Source organism: Urocitellus parryii, chromosome 14 (assembly GCF_045843805.1).
Source record: "Urocitellus parryii isolate mUroPar1 chromosome 14, mUroPar1.hap1, whole genome shotgun sequence".
NCBI lineage: Eukaryota > Metazoa > Chordata > Mammalia > Rodentia > Sciuridae > Urocitellus > Urocitellus parryii.
Genome location: NC_135544.1, coordinates 36,742,029 through 36,755,041, shown reverse-complemented (window position 1 = coordinate 36,755,041; position 13,013 = coordinate 36,742,029). Strand labels below are relative to the sequence as shown.

Below are 13,013 nucleotides of genomic sequence, written 5' to 3'. Positions count from 1 at the left end.
CATTTCCGGTATATTTATCTTTCAGGTCTTTAGTGTGAGATCATTCTTTCAATCCAGTTCTAAAATAAGGTCTCTTCATTACTCTTGGAAATTGTAACTACCGACTGGGACTGTAAAATCTATTCACTTAACAAAAATCTATTCATCCCAATTCTCTCTGAGGCACTGTGCCAGGTTCTGTGGGGGGGATACAAAGATGTATTCAAAACAGTTCCTGTTCCAAGAGCTTAAAATGAATCATCCAAATAAATCACAACACTTTATAGACTTAATGTTCCATAATTTATTAGTATTCGAAACTCATATAGCACAATTAGTAATAGGATATTGAATCATCTTGAAAAAAAATTCTTTCTGGTACGTTTGACATACAGAGATATCAAGTCTCATCAGCTGACTTCTTTTTATACATATAAAATAATTGAAATTCTTAGAAGAAACAGTTTGCTCCAGGCTCTAAAGTGAGCTGAGATTACATAACCATTTTCACCAGGATGCTATGGGTATTCTTTCCTAACTCCTCTAAAATCTTGATATAAAACAATTTGTCGAATAATGGGTGTGACAGTCAATGTGAATTCATGAGTATGTTTTCCTTCAGCGCACTGTGAACATGCTAAAGCCATAGGATGACTCTGTGGCCAAAACTAGTTAATGGAGGAGACTTTATTTCAGCTCACCTTAGAAGAATATGTAGAATTTATTTCTCCTCTTACTTCAAATCTATTAAATTGAAGCATTTCTCCCATTTTTAGCTACTTCCTGTCTTGACTTTTTAGTAAATCTATTACAGAGATGATGAGGCAGGAGATCAGATGTAACCATGTGCACCTGGACATCCTATCCCTCTTGCTGGTGAATGGAATGCTGACAGGGGCAGATCTGTCACTCAGGCAGAGGAAACAGATGGGGTGAGAATATTTCTATGTACAGACTGCTCTGAGGAGCTGTGCAGAGAACATATTCAACAGACATCTCACTCTCAATCTGTCTTCACATTGTATTTATGGTTTCGTGAAAATGTCTAGTTTCTTTAACTGGATGTTGAGTTGAATTACCTCATAAACTTTCATCCTCATCAAACAATAGCTCTTTGTGCAACCCGAGGGGGCGGGGGAGGGGGAATCACAGATTTCTAGGATGTGAAAATCTTAACAGCAGAACCATGCAGCTTGAATGTTATTTTTAATTTTTGCATACTTTGGAACATGATATTAAAAACATGTTGGATAAGACTGATCGGTAATATAATCAAAGTGTGCATTCATGTATATTATATATCCAATATTTAATTAAAATTTAAGCAAAATAAAACTTTAGAAAAATAATGTTATAAATTTGAAGATAAATACCAAAACTACCCAATTATTTACTGAGCACAAATAACCAACTACATTGAGCAGGAATTCATTTGAACACGGAAGAGCAGGCGTCACCATTTATTTTACCCATGTGGTTCAAAACTCTCAGAAAATTGAAAGAACTGATATTTATAGGAAAATAGATGTATTTGTAGAAAAACAGCTTTGACATGTATAAGTAATATGGTTTCTTAAAGTAAAAAACATTTCAAAGCAATATTTTAACTCACTGACCTCCAGTTTCATATAGGGCCCCCCATGGAAGTAGGGCATAGCAATTCAGAAGAATAAGTCTGTCAATTTGCCAGATAAAATGAGTGATTACCACAAGTTTATATCATAGATGGACTTTCCCAGAAAGCAAAATAAGCGAACATAACAAAATTATTTTCAAAGCAACCATATTACAGAATTATAAAAATAATGGTATTATTTTTATAATTGGCACATAATGATGGGAGTCCTTTGTCTAAAGGAAAATGTAGGGAATGAGATCTACAAAGGAAAATATGAAATCACACCTTTCTTCATTGTTGCTGTTCTGTTCCTTTTTTTTCCAGGTGATTGTGTAGCCTCTGGCTGTGACAGGAAGGAAGAATGGAGGAAAAGCACTAGAGCATGTCTAATAGTGGCTGTGGAATGAACTGTATCCCCCAGCACCCCAAATTTATGTACTGAAGCCCTAACCTCCCAAGTGACAATATTAGAGGTAGGCTGTTAAGGAGGTAATTAAGGTTACATGAAATCATAAAGATGCAACTCTATAATTCTACAGAACTGGTGTCTTTATCTGAAGAGGAAGAGACACCTGAACTCTCTTTCTGCCATTGAGGATTCAGTAAGAAGGGGACCATCTTCATACCCAGGAAAAGCGCCCACATGAGAATCCAACTATGCTAACACCCTGATCTCAACTTTTCATCTCCAGAACTATGAGAAAGTAAATTTCTGTAGTTTAAGTGACTTAGTCTGTGGTATTTTGTCATGGCAACTGAAGTAAACACAAGTTATATGTGTTGGTCAGCTTTTGGTGGCTGTGACTAAACTCCTGACAATCAACAACTTAAAGAAGGTTTTAGAGGTCTCAATACACGATTGGCCTCCTTCTCCTCCCGTTCTGGGTCCACGGTGTGGTAGAAAGTGATGGTGCAAAAAGTTACTCAGCTCATGGCAGCCAGGAAGAAGTGGGGGAGAAGAGAGAAGGGAGAAGAGATAAGTGAGAAAAGAGGAGACAGGGTGAAGATATAGTCCCAAAGAGCACTCCTTCAGTGACCTTTTCCCTCCAGCCATAACTACCTGCCTAGTAGTTATAGCCTCATAGTCCAATCAAATTATTAATCCAACAAATGGATTAATCAAATGGATTAATCCATTCATGAGGTTCAGCCTACATGTTCAGTCATTGCACAAAAGCCCCAACTCTGAACCTTGATGCACCTGGCACCACAATTTGAACACACATGAGTTTGGGGTGACATTCCAGATTGATATCATAACATTCTTCCTCTGGCCTCTAAACGCTCATGCCTATGTCATGAGGCAAAATGCATCCAGTCTGTCTCCAAGACTCCTTGTAGTTTTAACAGTTTCAGCCTTGCTCAAATTCAAGTATTCTTTGAGACTCAAGGTGAATTATTAGTTATTAGATCCTGTAAAAAAAAAAAATTTAAAACTTACTTACTTCCAATAAACCATGGTACAGAATAAACATCCCCATTCCAAAAGGGAATAACAGGGGCACATAAAGAAAAAACTGGAACAATGAAATACAGAAACACCAAAAGGCAAACAATAAGCCTATAACTCCATATCTGGCATCCAGGTCACTTGTTTATGAGATGTTGGCCCTAAAGGGCTGGGGAAGCCCTGCCCCTTTGGCCTTGCCAATTGTAGCCCACATGACCTCTCACTTGGCCTGACTCTGTTGGCTTCCTGCAGCTTTCCTCAGCAGACGTTCCACATTCCTGGCATTTCTTAATTTCTGTGGCCTCCATGGCAGCTTCAGTTTTCTTTTTTACATCTTCATACATTGCCCTTTCAGGGGCTGCCTGTAGGAATTCCAACCCTGCCACACATTCCCTGGGTTCCCAGACCTTCCTTTGAAATCTCAGTGGAAATATCCATGATACTGTACCCCCAGCATTTTGCATTCCTACAAAATCAGCACCATGTGGATGACACCAAGCTCAAGTAATAGCTGGGCTCCATGAGTCCAGGGCTGCAGCGGTCTTGGAGTGCCTGGCCAGCTGAGCATAGTGAAATGGATCGTGGGGAAATAACTTTCTAGGCACCCCCTGTGCAAACAGGGTATCCCCATGGTTTCTTTTTAAAGTCTTTTTTTCCCCTAATTATTTTAATTGGTGCATCACAATTGTATATAACATGGGTTTGTTGTTATGCATTTGTACATGCACACAACACAACAATATAATTTGTCCAATATCATTCCCGGTATTTCCCCTTTCCCTGTCTTCCCTCCCCTAGTCCCTTTCCTGTTCTCTACTGATGTGCTGATCTCCTTTAGATTTTGTCATAAGACAGACGCCCACCCCCACTTTTCCTTTTCTTTTTTTCTCTAGCTACCACCGAAAAGAGAAAACATACAACTCTTAACTTTCTGAGTTTGGCTTATTTTGCTCAACAAATGTTCTCATGTTCCATCCGTTTTCCTGCAAATAAAGTAATTTAATTTTCCTTTATGGTTAAATAAAATTCCGTTGTGCATTGTGGGTATGTGTGTTGTGTGTGTATTACATTTTCTTTATCCTGCCTCCATTGAAAGACATCAAGACTATTTCCATAGGTTGACTGTTGTGGTTGTGGTGCTATAAACATGGGTATGCATGTATCACTATAATATGCTGATCTTGATCTTTAGGATAAATACCAAGTTTTGGTATAACTGAGTAATATGGTGGTTTTGTTCCTAGTCTTTTAAGAAAACTCCATAATGGTTTCCACAGTGGTTGTACGAATAATGTACAGTCTCCCCAACAGTGTAAACTTCTTCCTTTTCCTCCACATACATTCCAACATTTATTGTTTATATGCTTAATGACTGCCATTCTAACTCCAGTGAGATGAGTGAGATGAAATCTCAGTGTAGTTTTGATTTACATTTTCCTAATTCTTAAGGACATTAAACATTTTCTCATGTATTTGTCAGCCATTGGTATTTTTTCATTTGAGAATTGTCTAATTCATTTGACATTTATCAATTAGGGTATTATTATTATTATTATTATTATTATCTGATGCCAAGTTTTTTAGGGTTCTTTATATATTCTGGATATTAATCCTCTGTCAGAAGAATAGATAGCAAAGATTTTCTCCCACTTTGTAGATTCTCTTTTCACATTCTTGATTGTTTCCTTTGTTGTGCATAAGTTTATTAATTATGCCATCCCATTTATTGATTCTTGGCATTAATTCTGAGTTTTAGGGGTCCTATTGAGAAAGTCTATTTTGCCTATTTGTTGGAGTGCTGTTTTCTTTTAGGAGTTGCATAGTTTTTGGTCTAATTCCTAGATCTTTAATTCATTTTTAGTTGACTTTTGTGCATCGAGAGATATAAGGATCTAGTCTCATTCTTCAACATATGGATAATCAGTTTTCCCAGCACCATTTGTTTAAAAGGCTGTCTTTTCTCCAGTGTATGTTTCTGGTACCTTTGTCAAGGATTAAAAGGCAATATTTGTATGGATTTGTCTCTGTGAATTTGAAGTCAGTTAATGTGATGCCTCCAGCACTTCTTTTCTTCTTTTTGTTTGCCATTGGTATTTTTTAAGGCTATAGCATGATTAATTTTTACTTACATAATATCTATATAACTACCTCCTATATAAGGATATAGAACATCCAATGCTCAGTTGGTATCAACAGGATACTTCTGAATTGATAATGCCCTAAAGTAACCACAATTCCATTTTCTAAATTCTTGGTCTAGTTTTCATTAATTTTGAAATACATATAAATGTCACTGGTATTTTTATCGGAATTTCATTGAATCTGTATATTGCTTTTGGTAGTATGGCCATTTTAACAACATTTATTCTGCCTACCCATGAATATGGGAGGTCTTTCTATCTTCCTGTGTCTTCTTTAATTTCTTTCTTTAATGTTCTATCGTTTTCATTGTGGAGATATTTCATCTCCTGGATAAGATTTAGTTCAAGATTTCTTTTAGGCTATTGTGAATTGGATTGTTTCCCTAATTTCTTTCTCAAAAGATCTATTATTGGTATATAGGAAAGTTATAGATCTTTGTAGACTTAGTAACCTACTACTTTGCTAAATTTGCTTATTAGTTCTAGAAGTCTTCTGCTTTTTGGATCTTCCAAGTATAGAATCATATCTGTAACCAGTGATAATTTGACATCTTCCCTCCTTAATTCTATTTCCTCCTCTTGCCTAATTGCTCAACTGGATTTCTAGTGCTATATTGGACAGGATTGGCAAATGTGGTCATACTTGTCTTGTTCCAATTTTTCAAGAAAATGCATTCAAGTTTTTTTTCTCCATTCACTATGATGTTGGCTTTGGGTTTGTCATATATAATCTTTATGATACCAAGGTAAGATTTTTCTCTCCCTAGTTTCTTTAGTGTTTTGATCATGAAGGAGTGCTGAATTTTATTGAAGCCTTTCTCTTCATCCATCAAGATGATTATGTGATTTTTGTTCTTAATTCTATTTAAGTGATAAATTACATTCATTAGTTTTTATAAATTAAGTCATCTTGCATTCATGGGATAACACTGACTTTGTCACCATGTATAATCTTGTTAATATATTGTTAAAATGATGTACTAATAATTTATCAAGGATTTTTGCAACAATCAATAATATTGGTCTGTAGTTTCTTCCCTTGATATGTCCTAATCTGGTTTTGGTATGAAAGGGATAAATTTGGAAGTATTCTATTTCTTTCTATTTCATAGATAATCTAAGGAGCATTGGCATTTGATCTTCTTTAAATGTCTGGTAGAATTCACCTGAGAATCCTTCTGATCTTTGACTTTTCTTTTTTGGAAGGCTTTATTACTGCTTATATCTCATTGTTAAAGCAAAGACTGTTGAAGGAGACTTCACCTTTACAAAATTGAGCCTAAAATTTCTATTCTATCTATAACTACTTAGATTCTCTTCAGTGAAAGCATAATCTCTTCAGTAATTACACCTTCCTTGGCCCCAATTTTATGTACACTTCATTGGTCTAACTGCAATTTATTTTCAAATTTTCTGCTTTGCTTTTTGCTTCCAATTCTCACACTAAACCTGGATAAAATTGGGAAGTAATATTTGTGCCATGGCTTGAATGTCGTGCTGCCTTAAAATTTGCTCCACCAAATTAATTAGTTCATCACTTTTATAGTCAGTCTCACAGAAAGTTTTAAGACATAGACAAAATGCAGACAAGTTCTTTGCATGGCCTCTAATGTAACATCCATGGCCTCTAATACAATTCCCATTAGATTTCTCACTTACAGCTGAAACTTCTTGAGCACAGTCTCTACTGTCTACATTCCTATCAGCTTTTCGATCTGAGTTACCACCAGAATCATTCATTAAATTATGTTGATTACATTGAAGGTTTCCATCCTGCATCTCCAAATTTAACCAAACTTCTCCCACAAATCTGTTCCAAAGTTTTGTGAACTACATCGTCAGGTGTAGTCACACCAATAACTCATTCTCAGTATCTATTTATGTGTTAGTTTTTCATGGCTGTGAACAAATATGTGACAAGAACAACTTAAAGAGGCCAGATTTATATGGACCATGATATCAGAGTTCTCAGCCCATGGTTAGTTGACTCCACTGCTCTGGGCCTGAGGTAAGACATTACATGTTGGTGGAAGGGCATGGTGCAGGAAAGCTAATTAGCTTATGGCAGCCAGGAATCATACAGGGAGAATAAGGGAGCAGATATATTCCCTAAGTATATGTCCTCAGTGACCTACTTACTTCAGTGATGTCCACCTTCCTACAGTTTCTATGTAGTAGTCCATTCAAATTATTGATGAGGTGACAGCCATATAATCCAATCATTGTCTAAAATTTCCAACTCTGAACCTTTTTGTATTAGGAACCATTTCTTAAACACATGGGTTTTGAGGGATATTCCAGATCCAAATCATAAAATTACATTTACCCAGAATCTGTGAATGTGATCTTATTTGAAAATAAAGTCTTGACAAATATAATTAAGAATCTCAAGTGGAAATCACTCTGGATTAGATTGTGACTTAAGGCAAATAGCATGTGTTCTTAGATATCAAAAATAGAAGACACAGAGGAGAAGATAACAGAAGAGACAGAATCTGCAGTAATGGTTGTGCAAACCAAGGAACACTGGAAGGTATCAGAAAGAAATGTAATGAATTCTCTAGTGTCTCCAAAAATAACTCTGCTGATACCTTGCATTGAGACTTCTGGTCTCCAGAACTATGACAAAATAAATTTCTGTTTTAAACTATCAAGTTTGGGGCAACATGTTATATCAGCCTTAAAAAACTAATACATTTAAGTACCCATTCTATAAGTAAGCCATTATAAGCAAAGCATTACTGCACATATTTACACAATGACCAAAGTAGGAATGAATGAAAGATTCTGGTATTTTTATAATCAATTATTATTTTATCTCTGGTCCTGCAAACAATAATTTATTTCTGTCACTATAGAATCTTTTATGAATGAGATCATGGAGTATGTAGTTTTTTTGATTAGCCTCTTTAACTTATATAATGGTTTTCAGATTTATTGATATTATTTCCTGTATTAAGAATTTATTCTTGGAGCTGAGGCTGTAGCTCAGTGGAAAAGCGCTTGCCTCACATGCATGAGGCACTGAGTTTGATCCTCAGCACCACATAAAAATAAATAAAGATACTGTGTGTTCATCTACAACTAAAAAATATACATCAAATTTTTTTAAAAAAAGAATTTGTTCCTTATAATCCAAGGTAGTATTCCATTGAATGGATATAACTATAGTAGTTTCTCCATTCATCAGTTAATGGACATATTTACTATTTCTAATTTTGGGCAATAATGAAAAATGGCTGTTGGCATTTATTTTAATATATTTGTGTAAAAAAATTTTATTTTTTTCTAGAATTTTCATAGCTTTAATTCCTACATTTAAGTGTATGAATTTTTTTTTTTTTTATGATACCAAGGATTGAACCACCCAAGGATAGTTAACCACTTAGCCACATCCCCAGGCCCTTTTTTGTATTTTATTTAGAGACAGTGTCTTGCTGAGTTGCTAAGTCTGGCTTTAAACTCACAATTCTCCTCCCTCAGCTTCCTAAGCATCTGGGATTACAAGCATGTGCCATGACACCTGGTGTAGAGCATGATGAATTTTTAATTAATTGAGCTAATTTGGGGGTATATGTAAAGTAAGAGTTAAGATTTTTTAAAATTTTGAAATTTTTATATTTTTATGATAGCCAATTATAATAATAAATTTGTTCGGAGGATTATACTTTCCTCATTGAATTATATTAACATCTTTGTCAAAAATCAAATGATGTATAAATAATGATGTATCATTGGGCTTTATATTGTTTCATTTAGTTATATACTGGAAATTGTTTTAGCTTAATTAAGGAAGCTATACAGTAAATCATGAAAGCAGGTAGTGTAAGATTTTTTTTTTCTTTCATAAAGGTGAAAAAGTCATTTGATGTTTCACTTAAATTTTAGAATCAACATGTCAATTTCTAAGAAAAGAATGTTAAGATTTTGAGTGAGATTGTATTTCATTACAAATAGTTTATGAAAGTTGATATTTAAGAGTATGGAGTTTTCCTAATTATGAAGATATAACTCTTTCTTTAAATTTTTAAAAATATCTCTCAGCAACCTTTGTAGTTTTCTATGTAGAAACTTTGATTCATTTGTAAAATTTATACCTAGTATTACAAGTTTTTTATGCTATCACATAAATTTTACTTCAATTTTATAATTTCTTATTATTTATCTCTAGTATACATAAGTCCAATTGTTTTTTCTATATTTACCTTGAATCTTATAATCCTACTAAATAATTATTTATCCCATTAGTTTAGGGGATGTTTAATTTTATGTGTCAACTTGACTGGGCCAAAATAATGGCAAAATATTTAGTCTAATGATCTTCTAGATGTTTCTGCAAGGGTCTTTCTATTTGACATAAACATTTAAATAAGTAGATGGAGTAAAGATTATTCAATCAAATGAAGGTTTGAATAGGACAAACATGCTGACCTCTTTCCCCATAAAAAGAGAATTCTTCCTGCCTGTTGCTGAAGGCCTTTTAGCTGGAATCATTCTAAATGGAGAAAAAAATGAAAACATTCCTGATAAAAACTGGAACAAGACAGGGACGTCCTCTTTCACCACTTCTATTCATCATCATTCTTGAAACTCTAGCCACAGCTATTAGACAAAAAAAATTAATTAAAGGGATAAAAATAGGTAAGGAAGAACTCAAACTATCACTATTTGCTGATAACATGCTCCTATATCTAGAAGATCAAAAAATCCCACCAGAAAACTTCTAGAACTAATAAATGAATTCAGCAAAATATCAGAATATAAAATCAATACCCATAAATCAAATGCATTCCTATACCTCAGTGATGAATCCACTGAAAGAGAAATCAGGAAAACTACTCCATTCACAATAGCTTAAAAAAAAAATCAACCCTGGGAATCAATCTAACAATATGGAGGAAAGACCTCTACAATGAAAATTACAGAACACTAAAGAAAGATCTCCCATGCTTCTGGATGAGCAGAATTAGTATTGTCAAAATGGCCATACTACCAAAAGCATTATACAGATTTAATGCAATTCCTGTTAAAATCCCAATGACATTCTTTATAGAAATAGAAAAAAAAACAATTATGAAGTTTATATGGAAAAATAAGAGGCCCAGAATAGCCAAAGCAATTCTTAGCACGAAAAGTGAAGCAGGAGGCAACCCAATACCAGATCTTAAACTATACTGCAGAGCTCTAGTAACAAAAACGGCATGATATTCACACCAAAATAGATTTGTAGACCAATGGTACAGAATAGAGGACACAGAGACAAACTCACATAAATAAGTTTATCTCATACGAGACAAGGTTGCCAAAAACATTCACTGATGAAAAGATAGCCTATTCAACAAATGGTGCTGGCAAAACTGGAAATTCATATGTAACAAAATGAAATTAAACCTCTATCTCACACCCTGCATAAAAATCAACTCAAAATGGATGAAAGACTTAGGCACTAGAACAGAGATCCTGCACCTAATAGAAGAAAAAATAGGCCCAAATCTTCACCATATCAGCCTAAGATCTGACTTCCTTAACAAGACTCCTAAAGCACAAGAAGTAAAATCAAGAATCAATAAATGGGATGGAATCAAATTAAGAAGCTTCTACTCAGCAAAGGAAACAACCAATAACGTGAGGAGAGAGCTACAGTTTAGAAGAAAATCTTTACACACGCACCTCAGATAAAACATTAATTTCTAGGATATATAAAGAATTCAAAAAACTTAACACCCAAAAAAAACAAATAACCCAATCAATAAATGGGCTAAGGAACTAAACAGACACTTCACAGAGGAAAAAATACAATTGATCAACAAATATATAAAAAATGTTCAACATCTCTAGCAATTAGAGAAATGCAAGATTTTATTTCACTCCTGTCAGAATGACAATTATCAGGAATGGATACAATATAAAGAATAGTAGTTAGCAAATGTTAGTGGAAGAGAGATGTAGGAGATAATAGAACATTCTTAGAGTTGTATGATACTATAATGGTGGATAACATGTCACCATACACTTGTATGACATGTTGTCCACCTGGGTTTCCTAAAAGGTTTGCTATTGGAACACTGTAGTGCAAAGAGAACACTATGCTACAGAGGTATTGTGCAAACTATAGAAAGACCCCACCAAGCCCAAATTTCTGGCAATCCCTGTAAGAAAGACAGGCTGTGAGTAAACATACTCAAACCCTTAAAACCAGCCACACCTCCCACTGAAGGCTACCAGATAAATCTTGGTCAACATGACATGAAGCAGAAGTTGCCCAGCCAAAATCTACCTGAATTCCTGACCTTTACATTTGTTAGAAATGATAAAATTGATTTTAAGTCACTAAATTAGAGAAACTTGTTTTATATCAATAAGTAACCCAAACAGATTGTTCATTTAGAGATAGAGGAGTTTCCAGTTCTATTCTAATATATAAAATTTCCAAAGGGGAACCACAGTAGCATATCTCTGAGGGAATCAATGCATATGGTATCTAATTATAAAAAGAAAACGAAATGACATTTGTTGAAGGATGCTTCTGCTTGATAACAATTTCTTGGGAATTTATATGTTCCCCTAGCTAAGGGGAGGGGGACATTAAAACAGAACTAAATCCTTCTCAGTGACTTTGTGTCAGTATGGAAGACGGATGCCTTCCTTGGTTAAGGGTCAGAGATCTCCTTAAGATTCACTCCAAAGAAAAAAAAGATTCACTCCAGTAAAATCTACCTTCAATATCTCATTGCACTCTTACATTAGTCTTTTGAGTTATTCTTAACATAGATTTGGAAGTTTTACTGAGATTCTGATGAGAAAATGTGGTATTCAAATGTACACCTTGGCCTTCCCAGAACATTTAAGCATTTGGTTCACTGTTTTTAATTCTTCCTATAAATGGCAAGTGTTTTTATCCAGAATATTTGAATATTTCTGGTTCTTATTTTGATTTACACATTGACAACTAGTTGTCTTCATTGGAAACAACAGTAAAAATTCCAATTTTTCATTTCATGGTACTTCCATTTTGAATTTTGTTTGAATGCAGACAACCTTTCAAAAAATGATAACATTTTTTTCTTATTTGTACAATTTTCTTTTACTTTAGGATTCTAATATTTACTAATACTCAAGAATACAGGTTTTAGTAGCACTCAGATTCTCTAGGGAAAAAAAATGCTCTAGGTATGTTCTAATATGCTGCTCCTATAGTTCATGGAGGGAAAGTGGCTTAGATCTCATAATATTAGCAGCCTTGGTTAGTGGATTATAAAATAAAAAGCAAAAAAATAAATGGGAAATTTTCTACTCACAGGGGATACAAAGTTGACTATTTCATAAAAAAATTGTAGTTAAAACGTTAATGCTATATTCCCAATCAAGACTATTGCTAGCAAAATTGCACCTGGTAAATAATTTGGTTATAAAAACACATTCATGTAGGGAGCTTTAAAAACACCGATGCCAGAGGCGGAAAGATGACAGTATAAAGGCATGGATTCCCTAGTGACTGTGGCAGGAACCAAGAAAAGCAGACAGAAAGCTGGACAATAAGAGGGGTGAATGATTGAGAATTAGGGAGGACTTTACTGTAATGTAATACTGGACACTCAAAGCAGATTGGGGACTTAGGAGATCTTGTGTAATAAAGTAAGGGAGATAAATCTCCAGCCCCATAGCTGGAGGAATGAAACAGTAAAGCAATAAAGGGATTAAAGGAACTTTCATTCTCAGGAAGGCTGAGGTGTGTTGAGGTATGGAGAGTTTAGATAACAGAGACACCACTTGAAAAAAGAGTGAGCTGTGTTTCTCAGCATCAGTATCAGTACTGGAGGGAAGC

General features: G+C 34.6%; 1 pseudogene; it reads left to right on the top strand.

Annotated features, from left to right (window-relative positions):
• Window positions 1-13,013, top strand: part of LOC113183465 (disintegrin and metalloproteinase domain-containing protein 21-like) — a 156,753-nt pseudogene that overhangs the window by 112,754 nt on the left and 30,986 nt on the right.